Source organism: Lissotriton helveticus, chromosome 1_1, assembly GCF_964261635.1.
Source record: "Lissotriton helveticus chromosome 1_1, aLisHel1.1, whole genome shotgun sequence".
Taxonomy (NCBI): domain Eukaryota; kingdom Metazoa; phylum Chordata; class Amphibia; order Caudata; family Salamandridae; genus Lissotriton; species Lissotriton helveticus.
This window is the reverse complement of record NC_136057.1, coordinates 1,168,823,332-1,168,849,598: the sequence shown is the minus strand read 5'-3', so window position 1 is coordinate 1,168,849,598 and position 26,267 is coordinate 1,168,823,332. Positions and strand designations below refer to the sequence as shown.

Below are 26,267 nucleotides of genomic sequence, written 5' to 3'. Positions count from 1 at the left end.
CGAATCACAATTGCCGATTGCGATTTTCGCAAAATCGCATTAAAATCGCAGAATCGGCTGTTTTCCATGTATAAATTGCGAACTCGCAATTACCAAAATCGCAAATTGCGATCTCGCTAATTGCGAGATCACAAAAACGGGAAGTCACATTTCGAGCACATTGATGACATCACAACTAGGAAGTAGGCAGTACCCTCCCTCATTCAGATCACTGAGCCTGAAAGTGAAAGCAGCAATGGCCAGAGCTCCACAACAGACTACCTGCAGCACCACACCAGGACACAAAGACCAACTAAAAATGTCCCAGGAAGCAGCAGGGAGCAGTGCACCAGGAAGAAAGAGGAAAATCAAATTTTCAGAGCAGGAACTGGAGTACCTCATTGAGGGAGTCACTAAGGACCATGATCGCCTTTTTGGAAAGGAGTCCCGGAGGGTGCCTGAGGCGGACAAGAGGTGCATCTGGCTTGCCATCCGCGCAAAGGTGAACTCAGTCGGTGTGACCCAGCGCTCCATCGATGAACTAAAAAAGAGGTGGTACGACCTCAGAGGGCGTGCCAAAGAACGCATCGCTGAGAGGCTGGGGGAGCGACTTTCCACCGGAGGAGGAAACCCCATTGTTGCACCCAACACTCCACTAGAAGACCTTGTGGAGGACACCCTAAATCCTGCAGCCTGCGTGGGGGTCACCCGGCTGGACTCTTCCCGACCCACCCAACAATCCCAAGGTAAGTGCCATGCGACTGCGACCACGTCCCCAAACAATGTCCATGACTCCAGAGCTAGCTATTTGATAACCCCAGGAATGCAGGCTATGCACACCTGAAATGCCCTATTGCATTGTGGTACTTGTAGTGTTACCACAATTCCCGGGTACCCCCACACAGCCAGACCTGTCAAGTGAAAGTTATTCCTAAGGCCAGTCAGGGAATGCAAGCCTGCATGCATGTAGCAACATCCCATGTGCAAGATACATATCATTAATCATGCACCCATTTACATCACAGGTGCGTCTGAACAACCCAGCACCGACAGTGAGGCCCTACACATAGAGGAGAACCCTGAGGACACTGAGGGTAAGGGCCATCCTGCCCCACGACCCGGACCATCTCAACCAGCAGCAGCAGTACCACCACCTCCCCATGTGGACAGTGCCACCCCTGCAGCCACAGGTGCCCAGCAACCACCCCAAGTGACACCCATGGCAGTGGTACAGGCCACACCACCAGCACCCAGGAGGCAATCACGGCGCACAACCACTGTGCGATCCCAGTCCAGCGAACTGAGGCAGCAGCGCAGCGTCTCAACACGTGCTGGCAGGGGGGTACCTGTCCGGGATCCTGGGCTGGCCATAGAACGCCGGATGCTTGCAGTACACCAGAAGCAGGCACGGCACTTGGCAGCCATCCACCTGCAGCTGAATAATACCGCGGGAAATGTGGGCCAGCTCACAGAAAGCATGCAGGTCATGACCGCAGCTGTCCGTGAGAACAGCCAGATCCTGGTGTCCCAGCAGGATATCACCCACCACCGCCACCGCCAGCTGCTGACCCGCCTGTCAGCCTGCAGCAGATCTAACCACATTATAGGAAATGCCACCTCCCAACTTTCGCGCCGCTCCCTAGCGATGCAGATGCAGATGGTCCAATGCTGCCAGGACGTCGCCAGGGCCCTTGAACAGGTGACAAAAGCTGTGCAGAGTCTGCAGGCGTCTGGCCATGGCCAAGCAAGTGGGGGGGATGATGTCAGCGAGGGCACTTCCAGTCACAGCAGCCTGTCCTTGCCGCTGGTAACGGAATGCCACCGCAGCACCAGCCCCACTGCAGCATCACGGGCCAATAGTGTCGTGGAGGACGTGGAGAGGCAAATGGGTGCGTCTGGCCGGAGGTGCCAGTGACACTTTCTACACTACCAGCAGGGCCATGCTGATTACACAAGCACGCCCTCTACCCCATCATGGGGCTGTATGAGAGAATACAGTTCGCATGTAATATTTAAAATAATTGTAGTACCCATTATTGTGAAAAAACAATAAGAATTTATGGTCACAAGTGAATCCGACTCATGTCATTATTACATTTTTCATGCATGAGTGCAGTTTTGTGTGACGGGAATGTGTGCACTAGAAACAGTTCTCCCCGCGTGCATGATGCACATGTGCAGGTGGGCGGTTGTCCCCTTCCGACTCACTGCCAGAGATATCCACAGTTATCCTCCGCTTGGTAGCAATGTTGTGGAGTATTGCCCACACGGCCACGATGCATCAGCAGACCTCAGGCTGGTATTTAATGGCCCCACCAGTCTTGTGTAGAATGCGGAAATGGCTCTTTAAAAGCCCAAATGTCCGCTCAATGCAATTTCTAGTGCGAATGTGTGCAGCATTGTAACGCCGTTGCTGTGGCGTGGCAGGGTTGAGGCATGGGGTGAGGAGGTACTCACGGAGGCCGTATGCACTGTCACCTGAATGAAAGGAGCAGAGGGTGAGTGCCTGTCATGCGCAGCTACATGGTCTCGATGTACTGTTTGTTGGCATGTGTACTTACCTAGAAGGTGTCCTTCTCCATAGTCTCCCCTGGCCAGTCGTGTGTGCATGCCGCTGTGCCGGAATATGAAGGAGTCATGCGTGCTTCCCGGGTATTGTGCCACTATGTCGGTGATGATTGTCTTAGCGTCGCACACCATCTGGATGTTCAGTGAGTGGTAGGACTTGCGGTTCCGGTACATGTATTCAGTCTCTGCGGGTGGGCAGATGTGGATGTGGGTACAGTCAATGCATCCAATTACATGGGGGAATTGCGCAATGTTGTAAAATTGTAGCTTGGATTCATTCAAGTCCTGATGGGTGGTTGGGAATTTGATGTAATGGTGTAGCCGGGTCAGCATGGCCTCTAGGAAACTCCTTAGGCAGCGGGACATGGTGCTCTGGGAGATCCCCCCTGCAACGGCAACTATCCCCTGGAAGCTTCCGGAGGCCAGGAGGTGCAGGCTGCACAAGACCTGGACATGGGTGGGCACGGCATTGGTACTCCTCGTTGGGTGCTGCATCAGGGGGTCAAGGTCCCAGAAGAGCTTTGTAATCATTGCCCCATTCAGCCGGTTCTTTGAGTAGATTTCCTCCTCAGTTTTGCCCAGTAGTGTGATCCGCTGGTGGAAAATTCGCTCCTGGATCCTGCGTCTGTTCCTTGCTGCAGCCTGGAGCCTTCGCCGCCTAACCACCATGTAGAGTCCTGGCATTGTGAATGTTCTCATGCTCCTACTGTGTCTCCTTAAGTGTGTTTGGTCAGCCCCGCACCTGTGGCTAGTTAGGATTTTTTTTTTTTACTTCATGGTTACCACCTGATTTGGGTTCTCCTTAAATTGCGCCTCGCAAATTGCGATTTTGAGGTTTTCCGCTAATTGCGATATTTCATGCATTGGGTTTGCGATTATTTTGCGAGTTCGCAAATGAAATCGCAGAATCATTGGGAACTCACAATTTCCGAATCGCAAAGGGGGTTCCACCTTGATTCTGCGATATTCTTTGCGAATTCGCAAAATATGTTTTGCGAATTCGCAATTTGGTCACGTTTTATTTCATGAATTGCGATTCAGGGAATTGCGATCGCAATAGCTATTTCGCAGCTATTGCGATCGCAATTTGTGTTGATGAATCTGGCTATATGTTTATTAAACTCTTTATAAACATGTAAAATGACCTCTTAAGAATCCATGCTGCTCTACCACAAGAACTCATAGTAGAACACAAATCTCCAGGTCCAGATTTAGATTTTATTTGTGTTTGCATTACTTTTCATATTGCACGACCGATGCAAAGTGTTGGTTGGTATTTACAATCAAACACTAATTACAATTGGCGTTGGAATGTAACCCAAAGTAACACAACGCAGTGCAATGTCCAAAATTGTGTTACATGCCATCAAATGGGTGTTTTATGGATGGTGCATAGACATTCCCATGCAACCACCCATGGGGTATGGGTTATGACACAATTCACTATCTGTAATTTTTCCGAGACAGGGATTGGCATCAAACTCCTGTGCCTCCCTGAGGCATATGTACAAGTGAAAATGTTTACATTTCTCCCTTTTTTGTCTTTGCATGTGTGCGAATTCCCCAATACACATGCTAAGAAAGAACTGCCTAAAGAATAGTTTTTGTACAGAAAGGGACCCCAGAATGCAGACACCCTACCTTGGCTACCAAGCTGATTGGCTAGCAAAAGTGAGCAACTGCATGGACAGAGCAGAACTGTACCACAAATATGGTGCAGTGCTGCTCTCACCCATTCACACAATGCAGAGCAGCAACTAGACTTGCTGCGCTGTGTTAACTCTTTGTAAATATGGCCCCCAGTCTTTAGAGTTCAAAAAGTGCACAAGTGTTCAGAGCTTGTGTTCAAATTACGCAAAACTGCAGGGTACTTCTCTGTAACCCATAAACTCAGTTACTTAACGATTAGCTTTGTTAGTCTTTGTCCAAATCATCCATGCCCCACTCATGACTTAATGAGGATTTCTACTAATTTTAAGGACAGGGAACAAAATAGAATATTATAACTCCATCTCCTCCCACCCTCAGCTGTGCACAATAAATCCGTCAGAATTTCCCGAGCACTTTCTGTAATCCAAAACTCTGACAAAGGCCTGGACTAGGTATGATGGGTGGATCATAATGACTGTGATGAAGACAAGTTGGATTAAGAGTAATGGAGATTACCAGTAATGCAAAGGCTGCTGACATTTAACTTTTAGCACGGCGCCCAGCAATCCCCCCAATGTGCCCGCATGCTGTAGTTCCTGCCTGCTCCGTATCTGACAACATTATTCCCTTCTCCATGACTGGGGCACACAGTGAGGCCTGATGAAGTTGTTGATTGGCTCATTGTCACGGGGGCAGCTTGGGCCTCTGACAAGATAAGGCAAGCACAGCCAACCAGCTACCCAGATAAACAAGAATGGACTACCCTGTCCGGAAATATGCAACATGAAGTATCATGCTCAGCACAAGCATGGTGTTCAGTGGGTCTGAGGTGGGGGAGGAGCTGTGTGATGTGGAGCACTAGGCCCCTGCCAGAGAGTCAAGCTCAGCAGAGTGTGGAAGTGGCCCATATAGAGGCAGGTGCAGTTTGAACTCACCCTGCTCCTCCGTGCACCCCCGAGCCCATGTCACCCTCATTACACCCTCCCCACCTCCCCTCCTACCTCCACTTGGGGTGTCTTGAAATAGGATCAGAGTTAAATTAACCTCCCTGTTTCACCATTTTAGGGTGCAAAGGATTGCAAAGGGGGTGAGGAACATAAGGCTCACACAGATCAAAAGAACCACAGGATAGCCAAATCTACCAAACCCTCATTCCTTCACCTCAATTCCTTATCCAAGGTGCCTCTGGTGCAGGGCACACAATGAGGTCCAGTAGGCTCAGATCTACCTCACAAATGTAGTCTTCTCAGAGGAAGAAAATGTCAAGTCAGGACAGGCTGATTAGGTCAGTTCCACCTAGCACTAGAAGGGCACACAAAATAAACCAGGGGAGCACTAACACTTCCCACATCCACACCATTTGGAGCTTTAAAAAAAAAAGAAAAACGACAAGCATATGGACGAGGATGAGGCCATGGACACAGGCCCTTCTTCCACTGAATAGTGCAATGAAGTGTGCAATGAAAGCACAGGTGATGGCACTCAGCCGAAAAATCAGTTTCCTAGCCCAGCTGTACCAAATGGAAATTGTGATCACATTCACTGTCGAACAGCACAGTTACACAATGTGGCAATGATGAGGATATGCAGTTCATTTTAGAATCACATGGGAAACAGTACAGTATGCCTGGCTCACTATTAAACATCAAAGCACACCATAGTTTGACATGCCAGGCACTAATCTACCAACATCAATGCACAGACCCATCCATGCCATCTATGAACAATGTGTACACATCTGACACTAATGAGCGATGTCGTTCGGACCCAAGTAGGGATAATGATCACGTAGAGAACATATTGGTGAACTATGACATAGTAATTACAGTTACAGACAGTGAGGCACTATTGTGCCTCCTCACACACAATGAGGAAGGCCATGTTAGCACAGAAGTAAAAGGTCCTAACCATTTTAACCGCTCCTCCCAAAGCACCCATGAATATCAGGATGCCAGTATTCCCAGTAATCAGCGTGTGTACGAGTCAGTTTCCAGAACCTCTGAGATACCATCTTCTTCTCAGACCAAGCATATTACTTCATAATGTAACCTCCTCAAGCACAAGTCGAATGAGGGAGCAAGGGCAATGTGCAGGGAAAGAATAGGCTGTCCAAGTTGGAGTCACCCACCACCCAAAACTGATGATTGACATTATTGGACACACTACAAGTTGCTGTTAAAACCATGAACTTACATTCCTCTAAACTTGACCTACTGGTTGACATACTAAACACATTGGCAGACTTCATTTCAGGGATGAATACCGAATCGGAACCAGTTGGCACCCTAATTTTCAGAGTACAAAGTGATCCAGGTACCAAACCTATACAGTGTCATTTTACCACAATCCTCAATAAGCTGAAAACACTACTGCAATTGTTTAACTGTCTGACTGAGGAACTAAAGACCACATCCAAAAATGCATACAGCAGGAGGTAGGAGTCTGACACCTCAAGTGTTCATCTCTTTGGAGCCGCGCCGGCGATCTCCATGCGTAGCAAAAGACATGGCATCGCCAAGTGTGTTACCTGGGGTGCCCTACATAGTCCCGAAGAGACCCTGTAAAGACCACCTTGGAATGTGACAGCCTGAAAAAGGAGGAAGTCATCCATCAAATAAAAGCACCTGCTCACCCCCTGACAACGGGGAAGCCGGTATAAACCCCAGAAGTTCCCAGCCATCTACCCAAGAGTGGTAGCCATTTATGATCCAGCCACGACCCACAGAAGATCAAAGAACACTCAAAACATCATCTGCTGTGCAGGGCCTGTCCAGGAATCCAGCCACATGAGTTTGAACTCACGTCACACAGAAATCTAAGGGAACCAACCCACTGGCAGGCCCATTGAACAAACATGCATAGGGCCACTCGGACAACTTAACACCCCTGCGGCCGCTTTATCATACACCACACTCACAATAACAGTAACCAGTCCTCGAACCTAATACATCCAATTTGTTCACAGGGCATTCACAAATGACTGAACCAGAAAAAGGCAACACTTCAGGTGGCCAGGTCTTTACACTGAATAGACAATGGAAATTTAACTTTAAGATACTCCAATCAGCTGCAGCCAACCCTACCTATAGATAGAAAACTTTTATTCAGCCCTGAATATGCTTCAAAAGAACTACATGATGTGGCGAGCTGTGGAAAAATGCTAAGACTACTCAAGTATTCCAAGTCCTTGGATATTACTAAATCAGTAGACATATTGTCATATTCCTCAAACTAAGAGCACAGCAGCTGGCAGAGCCAACCCTGCTATTGATTGCAACCATGGAACTTGCACAAACAATATACAGTGGGCAAGACAAAATCTGGATTTGGGACATCAAAATAATGCCATATGTTGCTAATTGTTACCACACCATCTTTGAAACATCTTTGCAGGTTTCACCCAAATAGAAATTGGCAGGGCACCTGCTGTGGTAATTTAATTCTCCAAGGATGTGCACCTAGGCAACATGATTGGAAAACACAGAGAACCATTCCATCATCCACAAATCCACCAGGACCCCCCCTTTGCACCTTCTCAATACTACGCAATGCCAGCGGCTCTGAAGGGCAGAACAATATGTTTCCTGACTGCACAGACACTATACCGACCACTCTCGTAACTGGATATACTCACCCTCTTGATGCCCATGCTTAACATGAGTGGTCTTGACTTCCCTATGCCTTGCTAGGGAACAGGCCCTTATGAGCATATTCTGGCAATAACCTTAATGAGGCATGAGGGCCTGTGACCACACCCATAGTTGAGTTGTATCCCAATTTCAGTGTGCTCCTGGAACATATCAGGCTCTTACAAAAAATTCTCCAATGTCAATGTCTTGCAGTTTTAAAAACTGTTACATAATCCTCTTGCAGGAAACTTGAACTGAGCAGTCCGTTCCGATGACTGGCTATGTGGAACTGCAAAAGCCTGCCCCTAGTGAGACCAAAAGAGGGCCTTGCGACGTATATCTTTGATGCCCTCAAAGAAAAAATGTTGGAAATCCACATTACAGAAAACTTGCTGCAGGTTGTTAAAATAGAGAACTTGATGCAAAATCTAAACCAGCCACTCTTTCTAATCAATGTATATATCAAATTATTCTCAAGAGGTCAGGCTGCCACAGTGAAGCATCTGGAAGAGGAAATTACCAAACCCATGTCAGAGAATGAGCCCCCCATTTAAATACCATCTGAAGATTTTCATACAAACGTAACATCCGAGAACTCAAGATGAGAACATAAATCCCTAAAAATCTAGTTTGGCATTTCCCAGCATAGACATTACCAACACCAATACTTAGAGACCACAGGGGCCTGAAGGTGTCAGGTTTACTGGAAAACTCGAGCCTCCGCATCTTTACTGGGAGATAATGTCCTGGACCTACATCTTGCATATATCAACATTCATAATTGACTACACAAGCAACTGTTTCGCTCTTCAAATATATTGGTGGCTTTGAGGTAGAGGAACTTGAGGACAGTAATCATAATGCTCAGATAATATTGTTGAATAATTTTCCTCACCTACATATGTCATGATTCACCTCCTTGAACAACCACCACTTTCATACAGAACGCAAATGACACCTATGTGCAGAATAGGTCTTTGTAAACATACCATACCCTGATTAAAACCCTCCCCTGTCCCGTGCCAACCAGCTCTCGATAGTTAATGAAAGTGAGCCTATCTCTATGGGCAAGAGTCAGTATTGTAATAGGAGGTTGCATGTCTGGAGCTTGGGCATATTCATGTGTATTTGACTCTGTTTGTATTGTATATGAACATACCAATGCTTGTTTTGTTTCTGTGTTGGGCGGGGGTTGTATTGCGGTGGCTTGTTGCCTCTGGACTGGCGATTTGTTAGCAAAGGCACTTTTTGAGAAGCAAGCAACATCAGAGGAACAGAGCTCGCGCTGCTTCCAGCGCTCTTGAATGAAACATTTCCTAGCTAGCGTAACGGAAAGTTTCAATTCTATTAAGGACTTGGAGGCGAGGATTATGCAGTCCTTTCTTCTCTTTATTCAAATAGCAGGTTCAAAGACAACATACAAAAAACTTTATTCCAACTACAACTCCCATGAGCACATGGGGCACAGGGTCCATAGCAACCATAGTCCAATGCCGAGGGCGTCCGCCGTACATATGCTTATGACGTCCCTTCTGCTTCCTCTTCTTCTCTGTGAGGAAAGTACTCTGCAAACCCACTCAGTCCATCTTCTGATCTTGTCCTAAACAACATAAGAAAAACCATTATTTGTTCCCCTTCCATGGAAGGAGGCATAAGGCGGCAATTTACATAAATCCTCTAACAAAAGAAGGAAAAATGTGTTGCAACACAATGCCAATGAAACACATAACCACTTATCTATATTCAGAAAGAAGTAGTCGAATCGAGACCAATCAGTAAACAAACCCTCATCAAACCCAAATTGTAAGAACTTACTTACTGACCATACGAAGGTTCCCGGGTGGGACGAGACGCCCCAGTCTCGGGGAGGGATAATCCTCGCCTCCTAGTCCTTAATAGAATTGAAACTTTCGTTACGCTAGCTAGGAAATTTTTCATTCTATGTCAGGACGGAGGCGAGGATTATGCAGTTTCAAAGCTTACCCACCACCAACGCTGCTGCGCCATAGTTGGGTTTGAAATAAAACTTCTTGAACGTGGATTCGGAAGACCAATCCGCTGCACTCATAATATCCTCCAACCGGCCACCTACCTGTACGGCTTTCGAGGCCATAGCTCCTCTCGTGGAGTGCACCCCAAACTTAGTCATATCCACCCCCGCCTCATTCATGATCAAACGGACCCACCTAGCTATGGATGGAGATACAACTGCCTTAAAAGGCTTCTGCAGGGCGATAAGGAGCTGATGCTCCCCCGGAGGGCGATACTCCGCTGTCATTTCCTCATAAGCCTTAAGGCATCGCACCACACAAAGCTTGGTTTGCTCCGGAAATACAGGATAAGATACCGACCTGATATTAGTCTAAGTCCTCCTCGCGACCGTGAAAGTTACCCCCGAACATTCGAGCCGTGACATCCAACGCCCTCACATCTGAGAAGCGCTTACAAGAAACCAAACAAAGTAGGATCGCCAATTTTGCCGACAATTCCTTCCTGGAAAGGTACTGGTTGTCATGCCAAGAGTCGAGAAAACGCAGTATGATGTTGACATCCCAAAGGCATTCATACCTGGGTTCCGGGGCTAAGAAAGTCGTGCGCGCTTCATCAATTTGCAAACCCAAGGGTGCTCCCCCGCTGGTTTGCCATCGATATGGGCATGTCCCGCCAAAATGGCGGACCTGAAAGAGTTGATAGAACGGTATGCCAACCCTGACTGAGCCAATTCGGCCAAAAAATTCACGATGTGATTAACATCGGCCCCCACAGGATCGGCGTGTCTTCCCAGACACCAACGACGCCACCGTCCCCAAGCCGAGCGATACCGTTTGACGGTTCCTAGGGCCCAGGCCCGTTGAATGAGATCCGCAGCGTCCGCCAAAAGTCACCCGTCCTGCCAACGTCCCCAGAAATCCTCCATGCCATGAGGTGCAAGGTCTCCTGCAGAACCAACGGATGGGGTTCCCCCAGAGGCCCTGAGAGCAGCGCAGGGAACAATGGCAGTCGAATCGGACGGTCCCACGACAGTTCCAACAGGGAAGGGAACCACGCTTGGGCCCGCCAAAATGGTGTCACCAGGATCATGGACGCTCGCTGTCGGCAAACTTGAGCCGCCACCCGAAGAATCATCAGGAAAGGAGGGAACGCATATGGCAGCTCCTGCGACCAGTCCTGCAAGAACGCATCCACCGCCGACGCCTCCGGGACTGGCCTCCAGCTCACAAACTACGGAAGCTGACGATTGATCCGGGATGCCAACAGGTCCACCGTGCACGGACCCCACTGGGCCGTCAAAGCCCGGAACACTGACCGGTCCAGTCGCCAATCGCTGAAATCGCGGAAGTTCCTGGAATGCCGGTCGGCAACAGAATTCTGAAGTCCCGGAAGATATTTCGCTGACACAGAGATCTGCCTCTCCAGGCAGTAATGCCAGAAGTCCTTTGCCAGCTCTGCCAATGCCCGAGACCGCGGGCCGCCCAGGCGATTGATGTATTGCACCGCTAACACATTGTCCATGTGTTACAGGATGCAACACGACACTCGGTCCTGGGTGAGGGCTCGCACCGCAAAAGAGCCTGCCAGGAGTTCCAGGCAGTTGATGTGAAGTCGAAGCTCTTCCTCCGACCAGCGCCCCCCCATCGTAATATTGCTGCATCGGTCTCCCCAGCCCGACCTGCTGGCATCCGATTCTATGATCAGGTCCGGACTGGAGCCGAAGATCGCTCTCCCGTTCCACGCACTCATGTGCTCTAGCCACCAACGCAGTTCTGTTCTGGTCTCCTCCGTCAGGGAGATGAGCTCAGAATACGTGAGCCCCTTCCTGAGATGCTGCGCTTTCAGCCGTTGGAGGGCCCTGTAATGCAAGGGACCCGGGAATATCGCCTGAATCGAGGACGAGAGGAGACCCACGATTCGAGCCAACTGACTGAGGGAAATTCTGTCCTTCCGAAGGACCTGAGAAAGTTCCTTGCGAATCTTGGTCACCTTCTGCAGGGGCAGGCTCAGTGAGGCCGTCTCTGATTCGATCAAGAAGCCCAGAAAAATGATCTGTCTCGACGGTCGAAGTTTGGATTTCCGTGCGTTTATCACGAACCCCAGGTCCTGAAGCAGAGCAATAGTCATGTTCATATTGTTTCGAAGGCGATCCGACAATTGTTCCATAATCAGGATATCGTTGAGATAAATGATCAGCCGTACGCCCCCCTCGCGTAGAGTCTCCACTACCGGCTGAAGTAGCTTGGTAAAGCACCACGGAGCCGATGATAGGCCGAATGGGAGCGCTTGGGACTCGAAGACCATCCCGTCATATAAAAACTGCAGGAACCGCCGATGAGGCGGGAAAATGGGAACCGAGAGGTAAGCGTCCTTCAAGTCCAGACGTAGCATCCAATCCCCCGGGAGGAGGATGTCGCGCAGGAGATGGATCCCTTCCATCTTGAAGTGGCGGTAAACCAACCACTCGTTGAACTCTCTCAGTTTTATGACGGGGCGAAAACCTTCGTCCCTCTCCTGGACAAGAAATATGTTGCTCAAGAAACCCGAAGGATGCAAAACCGACCTGCCGATCGCTCCTTTCCTGAGGAGCTCCGCCACCTCGGTGCCATTCAGAACTGTGTCCTCCGCGGGGAAAAAACAGCGTGTTCCGTAGAACTCTATTTTGAAACCCCGGACCGTCTGGAGAACCCAAGGGTCCGACGTGATCTGGCACCAGTTGTGGAGATGATCCCGTAGCCTCCCCCCAGTACGGATGGGGAAAAAAGGGTAACACTCACCGGCTGGACCTCCTCGATAGCCTCTGCCGCGGCCTTTCCCCGCGCCTCTACTGGGGTAGAAAGAGCCCTGGCGTCCGTCGTTCCAGCCATTGTTGCGGCGCTGCTGGTTTTTGTTGTTAGGGCCTTGTTGGTAAGAGCGGCCGGAGGAGCGACCCCGTCCTCTTCCGGCCCCCAGCAAAAACCCGTTCAGGGAAGATCTTCTTTATCGAAGATTGCGCCCTATTCAGCGCGGAAAAGGTGGTAACGACATTGTTCAGTTCTTTGATGAACGGTTCGCCGAACAATTTGCCCTGTGCAATAGGCCCTGCCTCTGAGGTAGCGAGATAGCCCAGCTTAGGGTCAATTTTAATGGGAAGCGACCTTCTACACTCGGCCGCCAACGCACAGTTTGCGTTGCCCAAGAAGCACAAGGCTCGCTGGGCCCAACCTGCCACGACGTCCGTGGATAACGCGGTCCCCGACTCCTTAGCCCTCTCGGCCAACTGAATAATCTCGGCCACGGCATCCAGGAGCTTATCCTGACAGCTGCGCCATGAGCGGTCTATGCCCTTCTTAAGGTCTTTCATGAACTTGGCGAAGAATGCGCAAAGCTTTTCGTCAATATCCGGAGTGACAGCCACCTTGCCCTCCAATTTTGGTCGAGGGCATTCTCCCCGCATGCGGGTTCTAACCTCCTTCTCCAGAGGCTGGCAGACTTTACTCGCCACATATGCCGCCACCTTAGGGTCTGGAATCCACTCCGACGACCTAGGGTGATAAATCCTAGTGGGGTCAAACATGTCTGAGGTCTTTCCGTCCCCATCCAGGGACTCCGAGGAATGCGACGCCGGGCGCCAAGGACGACCTGCTTCAACATCCTCGTCCGAAGAAAACTCCTCCTCAGATACACCCTCCCCCTCAACGGGGAAACCATCGTCCTGGTCTGATTCCAGAACGACCTCGTTGCCATTTTCTCCGGGGAAAAATCCCTCCCGGCAGGGTATAGGTTTGAGCGTCCGCGCACTCTTACGGAAGGAGTCCCTCAGTCGGTCGAACTCCTCCAGGTGCCCCGCGTGACGTTTCGTGGTCCTCTTACCACCACCCTGCGCGCCGCCGGATCCGTGTCCTGTTTGCCCTGGGGTACCAAACACCCCGGGGATACTCTGGGCGATAGCGTCCACTTTATCCCTCAGGGGGGCCAGCGCATATCCAGGGCCTGCGATGTGCTAGTTTTACAGGGTGTTCTGGTAGAATATGCTGATCTTACTGACGTGTTTGACTACCAAAAAGCTAACACTTAGCCACCCCATAGAGACTATGGGGTCCATTAGGATGTAGGGTGGATGGGGGGTACATATGGTACCCCCCTGCATTGTCATGGACATGGTGGCAAACACCTTGCGGTGCCTGTCACCTGGTGCATGACAATGCACCAGTGCATTCCCAGCATTGTGGCGGGTGGTGCTGTGAGCACCACCCACCACAATGCTGGGAATGGAGGATGCCACCGCCACGGTGGCGGTGGTATCCTTATCGTCGTTGCGGGACTACCACACCACTGGCGGCCGGTCCCAGCACCGCTAGGGTGGCGGGTGGACGAAAGTTCACCCGCCTTCCTAATGGACCAATATGACTGTCATATTGATTTAGTGCCTAGACAGAGAGAGAAAACGAACATTTAATGAATTATTTAGATGAATATCTGGCTAATGGCTTATAAGGCATTCTAAGTCCCCGGTATCCTCGCCTCTTTTTTTATACCAAAGAAGGGGGTGATTTGCGCCTGTGTATAGACTATTGCACACTTAACAACCTAACCATTAAAAATAGGTACCCTTTACCATTAATACCAACATTGTTAGACCAAATAAAAGATGCCACCATTTACACAAAACTGGATTTGCGCGGGGCATACCATCTTGTATGGGTCCGTGAGGGCGATGAGTCTAAGATATCATTCCGTACTAAATTTGGCCTTTATGAGTATCAAGTCATACCCTTCGGACTCTGCTACGCCCTGGCAGCATTCCAGTTTTTATTAAATGAGGTTTTAAGAGACTATTTAGACATCTGCTGTGTTGTGTATATTGACGACATAATAATTTATTCTAAGACTAAGGCGCAACATGTAAAACAAGTAAGAGCCATCCTTCAGCAGCTTTTATAAAATTCTTTATTTGTGAAACTGGAGAAAAGCATGTTTCATGCTACAGAAGTTGAGTTCTTAGGATATATTATCACCCCATCTGTATTTGACATAGACCCAAAGAAAATACGAGGTATGGCCAAGCCCTACATCTGTAGAACAAATTCAAAGTTTCTTAGGGTGCACCAATTTCTATAGACGGTTCATTCATGATTTTTCTAAACTCATAACCCCAATCACTAAACTGTTCAGAAAGAATACCAAATTCGAATGGGATCATGCAGCTGAACAAGCTTTTCAAAACCTGAAAAAACAATTCACCACAGCTCATATTCTAATGCATCCAGACCCTACTCAGCCCTTCATAGTTGAAGCTGATGCCTCTCAATTTGCCATAGGGGGCATTTTATCCCAGTGGCATAAAAACACTGGTCAGATCCATCCCATAGCATACTATTCTAGAAAATTGTCATCTACTGAGCAAAATTATGCTATAGCTGACAGAGAATTATTTGCAATCAAAACTGTTTTTGAAGAATGGCGACATTACTTGTTGGGTGCTCATCATCCTGTAACAATTTATATCGATCATCGTAATTTACAATCATTACGATCTGCCAAAGCTCTTTCTGCTCGCCAGTTAAGATGGACTTTATTTTTTAATGATTACTAATTTGTCATCCCTTATCGACCAGGAAAAGAAAACAATAAAGCAGACGCGTTGTCGCGAATATGGATAAGTGATGAATTAAGTACAAGATATGAGAACCCCCAATCTATATTACTTGCACAATGCTTTCAAGTGGGTCTGATTGATAGTTACATCATACTGGATATCAAGATAGAATTAAACACAAAAGAAGCTAAGGACTAGCAAAACGATTATCCTTTATTGCAATGGAGAGATTACATTTTTTATATGTATAATCAAGTATTTGTACCATCTCCTTCGTTGCAAATTCAAATTGTGCAATTACATCATGATACACCTTTGTCTGCACATCCTGGAATCACAAAAACTTACCAATTATTAGAAAGAGGTTATTGGTGGCCTTCCTTTTTTAATGGTATACAAACCTTTGTGGACACTTGTGCAATATGTACTCAAAACAAAGCTGTGCACCATGCCCCAAGAGGATTATTACATCCATTCCACATACCTCTGCAACCATGGCATACAGGATCCCTTGATTTCACTGTAGAGTTACCTAGTACTTCAGCTGGATACTCTACCATTTTAACTGTTATTGATCATTTTACACATATGACACACTACATTTCCCTAAAGAAATTACCAACAGCAAAAGAATTGACTCCAGTGTTCATGAAAGAGATTGTCAGGTTGCATGGAATTCCCTCAGTAGTGATTTCAGACAGAGGTTCCCAATTCATCTCTCACTTTTGGCAGCAATTGGGGAAAGCATTACACATGGAAGTTCGCACCTCATCTAGTTACCATCCACAACCCGATGGATTAACAAAATGCACAAACCAAACCATAGCATCCTAACAAACCAAAACCTGTTCTCATGGTCTTAGGGGCGCTTTTAAAGGGGGGGTCCAGTGTCATGATTCACTTCCTTGAACTACCACCACTTTCATAAAGGAAGCAAACGACACCTATGTGCAGAATAGGTCTTTGTAAACATACCTCACCCCGGTTAAAACCCTCCCCTGTCCCGTGCCAATCAGCACTCCATAGTTAATGAAAGTGAGCCTATCTCAATGGGCCAGAGTCAGTATTGCACTAGGGAGTTGCATGTCTGAAGCTTGGGGATATTCGTGTGCATTTGACTGTCTTGTATTGTATCTGAACATACCAATGCTTGTTTTGTTTCTGTGTCGGGCGGGGGTTGTATTGCAGTGGCTTGTTGCCACTGGACTGGCGATTTGGTAGCAAAGGCACTTTTTGAGGAGCAAGCAACATTGGAGGAATGGAGCTCGCACTACTTTCAGCGCTCTTGAATTAGACCCGTTTCCCGTTTCAATAAAGAGAACAAGAGAACACTACACGCCACGTCGCACACGATGTAGCAGCCATCTTGGGTGTGGCATGGGTATAAAATGCCCCACCTGAATTCTGGAAGGTGCTTAGCCTTCCGGTAGTTGTCATGGAGACAACTATTTGCTTACCTGCTTCTCGGCGAGGATTCCTGGAGAAGTCTTTTTGTTTCCTGTAACTTCCTGTCAACTTCCTGGACAGCAGCGCAGCTAATCACAATTACCTATGGAAGGAAGAGACAAAAGCTAAGTGAAACATTTCTTATTTAAAGCGCCCTCCGCAAGACAGCACAGAGGTTGAAAAAAATCCTTAGCAGCATTTAAAGTACAATATTTGGAAAATTCTTCTTAGTGAAAGAAATTGGAGGAATTTAAAGAAAACAAAAAGACATTAAGGGCAAGATGTAGGTAACTTCCATTTAGCGAGTCCTTAATAGCGATTTTCACCGTATCGCTATTGAGGACTCACTTAATGGAATGTAAGTAGGAATCGCTAAAATATTAGCGATTCCTTAACATTCCTTAATAACGAATCAGTAATTGAGATTCGTTATTAAGGAATACCTAGCCATTCATTCCTATGGGATAGGAGGCCCATAGGAATGAATGGGAAGAGATTCACTATTTGCGATTCGGTATTACCGAATTGTTAATAGCGGTAACTATTTTAAGGGTGCCAGGGTGTCCAAAGAACACCCTGTTGCACCCCCTGAATGGTGCATGTGGGCACATGGGGCGCACATACATGCCCTAAGGGCATGGATGTGTGCTACATGGCACATTTGAAAAAGCAAAAAAGTGCTTTTTGAAAGGAAATCGCTACTTACCACCAACTTGAAGTTGGTGGTAAATAGCGATTACTTAAGGCTGAAGAGCACTGTTTTTAGTGCTACGTACATTGCATTTAAGGATTCCTTAAATGCAAGAGCAAAATAACGAATCGCTATTGTGCGATTCCTTATTTTGCATGTAGGTTTAAAGTCACCTACATTGCACTCAGCCAAATACCGGTCGGTAATGCAGAAATTTAACGAATTTCGGCGTTACCGACCGGTATTTAGCCACCTTCATCTGGCCCTAAGAGTTCTAAGTGAAAACGAAATTCTCTAAGAGCTTTGAAACCTGTTTGCCGTTGTTGTATATTTATCTCTCTTTTTAAAATATTGTGATGTCATACAAGATTGGGAGTCAGAAATAAGTAAGTGAACTGATGGTACAAAAAAAAGGCTCAGTTGAAGAATTTAGGGCAAAAAGAAATAAAGTAACTTATTCAGAATATTTTCATGCTCTAGAAAGAATCAAGAACACTTTAACACCAGAAGACGCCACAACGACAATCACCCTGACTTCACTACGAGACCCACTGCGCCCCAATACTAAACTTCAAAACCATCACAAGACTACTGGATGCTACTTATCACTCCTAAAGATCGCAGATAGGAATATTTCCTTAGTTAACTCTAGGGTGGAGACTTTGTTGTTAACGTTTAAAACTGAAAACCTAGAATCACATTCTAAGACACATATTGTTGCCTCGCAGGATGACAACAGGACATCACCAGCGTCCAGTACCCGGACCTCCTTCCTGAGTTCTATCGTGTACCCTTAAGTGTATACTAAATCACAGGTTGTTCATGGAAGTTGGCTCATAGCGTTTCTGCGAAACGTTTCTGGGAAACCCAGCCAACCACCTTACAGGTAAGAGTATTTGGTAACCTGACAACATCACCATGCCAAAATATTTATTGCTCATCCAACAGCACCGAGTTTGAGATTACTAAGATGGCAAGGCCCTCTTCAGGACCAACTTATGCAATCATGCATTGAGCTCCCTGAAGAGCTCCAACATTCCAAAAATAATCTGATTATTAAATGGCCCGAGACTGTGAGATGCTCAAGTTTCTGGCTCCGGCAGTTACCATCAAATGGAATCCTCTCCACTGGACCTCCAAACAGCTCATCACAGCAAAGAAATCTATATATAGAGAATACTGCAGACTCAGAAAGTATCTCACAAAAATTTCACAGCAGTTTGGTGCTCTGGTCCTTCACGCCTGTAAAACAACCAACTCAAAAGCTTTTTGGAAAATCATAAATGATCTTGATAAAGATACCACAGCCTCTTTGAATACAAATATCCCTGAAAAACTATGGGTACAGCATGTGAGGGAGCATCCCCTGTCAATTTCATGTACCGAAGATATATATTCAGCGTCAGAAACCGAGCCACTTAGCACCACAGATCATCTCTTCAACCATGCTGTCAGACAAAAAGAGGAAGTCCACAACCCTCCTGACCCTCCTATTGGTGAAGTTGGCAGTGATACTGCATCTGACAGATGTTTCTAAGACAGCTCTGAGCAAACCTAAGAACCGTTGAGAACATCATATAAAGGAATAAGGAAGATGGGCCACCAGGAAGCAGTGGTCTTCTGGCTACTCTATTCAAGTCTAGTCCATAATACTGGGAAAAAATCTTAACATCTTGTAACCAGATGACCCCCGATTCATGAAATGAGTCAATAATTCCTGCTGCCTATGAATGCTAGTGGGGTTGCAGCACCTCTTGAACAGTCTTTTTATGTATATGCAATGGAGTAAATTAGAAGTAAATCTCTATAAAATTAAAGCGGTCAAATTTATGAAAAAGATATGATCATCTGATACATGGTCCTTTGGTGGCACATGGGTTGTGTGTTCCTCAAAATAAACAATACATAGCTGTGATGTTCGACTCAAGAGGTTCCTTTACAGCACGCATTGAGGCCAATAAATCAATAGCCGCTTCTTCTGGTTTATTGAAGCTAGCAAAAACCTTGCACTCTTCCATCCTTGGGCCGCTACAAAATGTGATGGCAGCAAAGCTACTCCCTACAATAGCCTACAATTCAGAAATTGTTGGAGAAAAAATTGTAAAACCATCAGACCTGTTATTGGCCAAGCCTTATTGGATAACATTTAAACTCTGATCTCACACCACACAGGCCCAGGTGCATCTAGAGTTTGGTCTTATCAAACATAGTTGTGCTATTAACCACTCCCATGCTCATGACGAGCTGAGATTGTCATGAGCCGTGGAAGGCTCACATGCGGGGCTAATTCCCTTGCTGTGCTGAGCATTCCATTAAATGGGCGTGGTCGTGAGGAGCTCAGCTTGTCATGAGCACGCGAGAACCGTGGCTCATGACGAGCTGAGCTCGTCATGAGCATCGGGGCACTGTGGTGCTCCACCTCCCCCCAGGACAGCAGGGGAATGTGCCCCGCAGCCAAGGGGTTAAAAGTGCATTCCTCAACATATGTCACAGGTTCCATCAGGCAGACCCAAACAAAGTGCATGCCCGGGTCTGGCAGGAAATAGATAACTCCAACTCAAAGGCAGAAATAATGATCTCCTAAAAGATGCAATTCAATCCCTTCATGTAGGAATCCTGTGGAACCTGCCTTAAAGTGAGGGAAAAGCATCAAACAAACTGCAAGAGCACTCGGACAAAGCGACACTGGCTAAAAGTCATATGCCAGGCAAGTTAATAACTCAAACAAAACAACAAAAGCCCCAGTCATATTTTGATCATGGTTTCCCATTTCATCTGAAGAAAGCATTCATGCATCTTCACATTGGAGTTCATCCAACTCTAGACTGGATTCCATCTTGGTCCAGATCTTCTGAAAGTGATAAGTGCAGGCCCTGCAGAAAGGTTATTATTATTATTTTTTGTATAGCGCATAGCTACCATAGGGCGTCCCAGTGCTAGCGACTAGACAGAGAACAATTACATTATTAAGTGGATTGATTGAATAATCAGGTATTGAGCAGTTTCCACAATGGAAGATGAAGAGGTTCGCCACGGATAAAAGGGGGCAGCATGTTCCAGATTCTGGCCACATTGTGGGTAAATGATCTGCCTCCCCTTCTAGACCTTTTTATTTTCAGTGTGACTGCCAGATGGAGGTTGGAAGAGCAAAGGAGTTCCCTAAGATGGTAAGGTGTGATGAGAGGTCTGTTAATGGCTGGTCCCAAGCAACAAATGGGTCCTATAAGCTATACCTAGGGCCTTAAATTTAACTCTCTCCGAGACTGGTAGCCAATGAAGATTTTTAAGGGCTTCTTTAGCCATCTTATTTTTTGGTACCCCCGGCAGTAGTCCAGCTGCACAATTCTGTGCAACCTGCAGTTTCCACAGGGTAGCTGAGGGTGCTCCCAAATATAAGGAGTTTCCGTAATCCAGTCAAGATAGAACCAGAGCCTGTATCAAGGTCCTCCTGGCGCTCATTGGAAGAAGGGGAACAACCTTATGGAGAAGTTGCATCGTCCCAAAACATGCCCTTGTGACTTTTATAGCTTGTTCATCAAATTTAAGGGAGCTATCTAGCCAAATACACAAGCTTTTTATCTTGGTCTTTGGAGAGGGGGGCAGGCCCAAGGCAATTGGGACAGACCTGTTTCAGATCAAGGCCCGAGGTGTTACCTAGAATCATTAGCTCTGTTTTTCCACCATTCATCTTTAGGCAGGACTGTTCTATCCACAAAGCCATCTTCCTTAAACAAGTTCCCAGGTCAGAGGGAAAATTGTGTGGGCCATTGAGGGAGATAACCAGTTGGGTGTCATGTGCGTAGGTGACAATCTTTATCCCATGAGGTAGCACGATGTCAGCCAATGGCTGCATGTAGACATTGAATAATGCCGGGCTCAAGGAAGATCCTTGAGGGACACCGCAGCTGATCTCTAAGTCTCTCCACTAGGATTTTAAAGTTCACAGTATCAAAGGCAGAGCTCAGGTCGAGGGGAATAATGGCCACTGCTCACCCTTGATCAAGGATCAATTTAGATTCCTCCACCACAGAGGGTAGGCCAGTTTCCGTGCCAAGAAGAGCCCTGAAACCTGTTTGTGTGGGGTGTAGAAGGTCATGGGATTCCAGGTATTCTGAGATAGTTAGGTTAACATGCTTTTCTATAGCCTTAATAATCACAGGGAGCAGGGAAATTGGTCAATAGTTGCCTAGATCATCTGGTCATGAAGACAATGACCCATATCATATGTGTTTGTCTGGTTGTAAAGTGCCCATTTGTCAAATTAAAAAGAACTTGAAAAAGATACTGGAGCATTCAAGTAAAATCCAAACGTAGATTTAATTAATCAGTATAAGCAAATCACAGTGCTGCCGATCTCCAGCCAGGCCAACCGGTGAATGTCAGAGCAACAGCTGTAGGCATAGCTGGAGAGCGACATCACGAGAGATGCATCTTCAAACATAAACATGTTTGAAGATACACTCTCTACAGGTAAGGAATGTAGAACATGGAGTTTTACAATGGCTGTTCCAAACATAGCACAAACTATTAATAATGAAGGTAGAAAACAGACTTACTATGAAGAGAGGCAAGGAAGTCTCCTTACATCATCTCTCTTCCTATAAAAATGAAAAGGAAAGTAACAAACAATAAATATAAAATAAAGACATGTAATAATCTTTGAACCTAGAAGGAAAAGAACAGTAGTGATGAGGTTTGTATGATTCACATTGTACATTTGATGAGGATGTACTTGGATGACTCACTGAAAGAAGATGAAAATCAGAAGAAGAACCAGACGCCAAAGATAAAGCAGAATTGGAAACATTGTCAGAAGGAGAGCCCAAAGGAAAAAGTGCATAATCATATACATTTGAAGGAGATTTGAGCGTAAGTATTCTTTTGGCTTGTACATCTGAAAATTTGACAACTGCTCTCTTACTCCACCACCCTTTTCCTTCTAGAAAGAGAGAACCTTTAGAACTTTTGACAACTTGAATGGGTAATGAAAATTTCGACAATCCTTTTTTAACTTTGTTCAGGTTTTTGAAAAGTACCACCAATTTGGAAGTCCTTATATACTGAGGTGGAGTCAAAGTACTTTTTTTGTAGATTCTGTTTATGCAAAACAGTTTTCTTAAAAATGAGTTTATCATGACAAGAAACAAGATGAATTGTCTTTTTTGAGAGACTTTAACCTATTTGGACAAAAACTTTCATTTGGATTTCTCTTCTTGAGAAGTCTAAAAGGAGAGATCCCTGTTATAGAGTGAGGTGCGACCAAGTATGACCACATTTTCTTCCTCAAGAAAGGTTCAACTGGAAGATTGCAGGCTAATGCCGATTGGAATCCTTCTTTAATAAATCTGTTCATTCTCTCAATCAGTCAGTTTGAAGATGGAGCATAAAGAACAACTTTAAGATGTCTGATGCCGCCAGTATTAAAATAATCCTGCATGGATGATGAACAGAAATGTGACCCATTATCCGTAACTATCTCCTTTGGGCAACCTTCCGATTGAAATTTTCTGTTAAGAAATCTCATGACAGACAGAGAACTAGGTGAATCACAAAAGTCAAAGCCAACCCATTTGGAATGATAGTCAATGAGGGCGATGACATAACGCTCATTGCTCATGAGAACTTCAAATGAACCAGCAAAGTCAATTGCAACCTTACACCAAGCCTCATCAGGTACTGGAACAGGATGTAAGGGTGGTTTGTTAATCCTCCAATGTCTGCCCAATAACAAACATACATCACATTTGTCAACCCAGCCAGTAACATCCCTGTCAAGGGCAGGCCACCAAAAGTGCTCCTTGAGTTTCCTAGAGGTGCCTTCTATGCCCAGATGGCCTTCATTTGCAGCTTCAACCAGGTTCATGCGAATTGAAGAAGAGGGAATACACTGATCCCCATGCATTAAAACATCAACAACAATAGAAAGATCTGCTCCAACCTGAGAATATAATTTCAACGAAACTGGCAAAGAACGCTCCTTTGGCCAGCCACATATAATCATGTTTTAAACTGTCTGCAAAGTCTGATCATTAACATATGCAGTAAGCCAATCAGACTGTGACAGGCAAGGAAAAACTGAAATGGAATCATTAATTGAAGCAACTACACACTCTACATTATCATATGGTGTTCTCTTAGCAGAGCTTTCTTCCAGGGGAAGCCTGGATTGACAGTCAGCTCTGACATTTAAACCACCTGAAATGTGGCGAATTGAAAAGTTAAACTCATGTGGTCTGGATAGTAAACGTACTAACCTTGCGGAAGCCTTCCCTGTTCCGTTGCCGTACAGCAAATGTAAAAGGAACTTGTGATCACCCAATAAAATGAAACGTGAGTCCCATATAAAACTTTTAAACTTTTCGACCGCAGGAGTGAATGAAGATAATGCTATAGAATCAACTATCAATTTCTTGATTAAGTTAAAAGAATTGTCTACATCCATAGACCATGTAACTTTTACGTTTTTCTTAAGGAGCTCACGTAAAGGTTGAACAATTTGTGAGTACCCCTGAATGAACCTGGAATAGTACTCAGTCATTCCCAGGAAAGACTTCAAAGAATATTTGTCTCTGGGAGTCTGAACATTTGAGATGGCTTGGGTAAGTGAAAATTTGGGTTTGATAAGCGGCTTAAGTTTAATCAGGTCCTCAAATCTCTTGATTTTACCAATTTTTGTGTTAAAAACTTCAGGAAATTCTTTAATAATGTCATCAACCAAAGACTTGTTATCATCATGGATTGATGAAATTACAGTATCATTGAGTTGAACAGGATTGGATGAACCAGGCACAAGCTTCAGGCCCATCTTGGCAAGATCCTGCCACCCAACTATGGGGTCGATTATGATTGCGTTGAATCCGCATCCTCCGGGCCGGTGGAAGCCACCGCTGGCCCGGAGGATGCTGATTCACCGCTGCGTTCCGAGAAAACACCCACTGGCAGATTAGGATGGCGGTGGGAACAGCGGTGGATGGCAGGTCCATCTGTCGCTGATCCGCGGGGTGTTGACCGCAATTAGGTGGCGGTGTCTGCAAGACACCGTCAGCCAAATTAGGCTGTGTGTGTAAACATGCTTTTCCACGGCGGCTTTTCCGCTGTGGAAAAGTATGTGGACCTTTGCTTCTGGGGGCCCCTTGCGGGCCCCCAGGGTGGAGGGGGGTGGGGGTGCACATGGGGGTTACCTATGGTACCCCCCTGCATTTGCATGCACTTTTTAACCTTGCGGCGGGTGCTGCTTGAAGCAGCACCCGCCGCAATGTTACAGATATGGGATGTGACCGCCAGGGTGGCAGTCACATCCTAATTGGTATGGAGGGAACGCCGCTGTCCCTGCGGACAGTCCCTCCACCTCGGCGTCCGTCCCTCCATCGACGTCTATGTTCTTACCTTTAATTGCCACGTACATTTTTGTGAAAGTGTTTCTTCCAAGACAATACATTTTAGACATGAAATAGCCAAGCATGTCAATTGTTTTTCCTCCATATGCTTTAGGAATAATGTCAACTAGCGAAAGAGTAGTATGAGATGACCATGTATCATAAAAAAGGGTGTGAGAAATTATTGTGACTGGAGCCTCTGAGTCAGCCATCATATCAAGTGACACATCACCTATTAAAACTGAACATGTAGGCTCAACAGCATGTCCATAGCTACTTAAGTTATGATCAAAATCTACTGCCAAAATCTCCTTATTTTCCAAATTGTTTTGAAATAAATCAATAGTGTTTATGTTGAGATTTTGTACTGAAGATTCAAGTGGAACACTATCAAATCTGGAAACGTCTTGATCAACAAAATCATGTGTGGCAATAGAATTTACAATACCGGCACGTATACCTCTGCAAACAGAACTGAAATGTCCTATTTTATGACAATTAGTGCATTTTTTTCCTAATGCAATGCAAACAGGACTATTACTTAAATGAGCTCTTGAACCGCACCTGAAACAAAAGGTGTTAAATTTCCTTTGTAATGGTTTGCTAAATCTATTTCTGTAAGTAACAGCGTTAACAGACATATCATTTTGAACTACATTTGCATTCAAATTATGATCATTCACAATGCATTTTGAAGAAATGATACTTCTTTCGATGCTCTTTGCCATGTCTATGACCTCAGCAAGGGTGGGGTCTCTGCAGCTTAAAATGCGTTCTTGTATTTTTTGATGATAACAACCGTAAATAAATTGATCCCTAATATATGTGTCCAAAGAAGCACCAAAATTACATTTTGCAGACATTTTCCTAAGGACAGATATGACATCCTCTACATGCTCATTATGTCTTTATTTCGAAATAAAATTCATAAAAGACGGCATACAATACATCAATTATTAGTAAGAACAACATTCATAAACCCCCCCTTTTTTATATAAAATATTTAAAAAGTTATTAAACATTCGAAACGACTTTACAAAAAAAATCTTTGCAAAAAAGAGGACCTTCATACATTTTCATCTTAAAAAGTGTTCAAATTCCTAATATGAATCGACCAAGCCCCTCCTAGAAACTTGGCCACACAAACCACAACGGACTCAGAACTAATATTACGAAACTTCCGTAGGGCTTCGATGTGGCCCCTACTATCCAATCCGCTACATAAGGGTTTCAGCCATTTTAGGCGTGGGGCTCGATAGGCTGGACATCCGAAAAACAAATGACCAATACTTTCCACATGATCAGGGCAACAGGGACATTTGTTATTTACATTCCCCGCCCACTTTACAGTAAAGGAA

The 26,267-nt window shown here is 45.9% G+C and overlaps 1 long non-coding RNA gene across 1 annotated transcript; it reads right to left on the bottom strand.

Annotated features, from left to right (window-relative positions):
• Nucleotides 1–9,210: 9,210 nt before the first annotated feature.
• LOC144772398 (uncharacterized) lies at nucleotides 9,211–22,132 on the bottom strand. The gene is made up of 3 exons (XR_013599734.1): nucleotides 22,090–22,132; nucleotides 16,854–16,945; nucleotides 9,211–9,426 (listed from the first exon to the last, which is right to left on the bottom strand). It is a non-coding gene; the product is annotated as an uncharacterized LOC144772398 (long non-coding RNA).
• Between the last annotated feature and the right edge of the window lie 4,135 nt (nucleotides 22,133–26,267).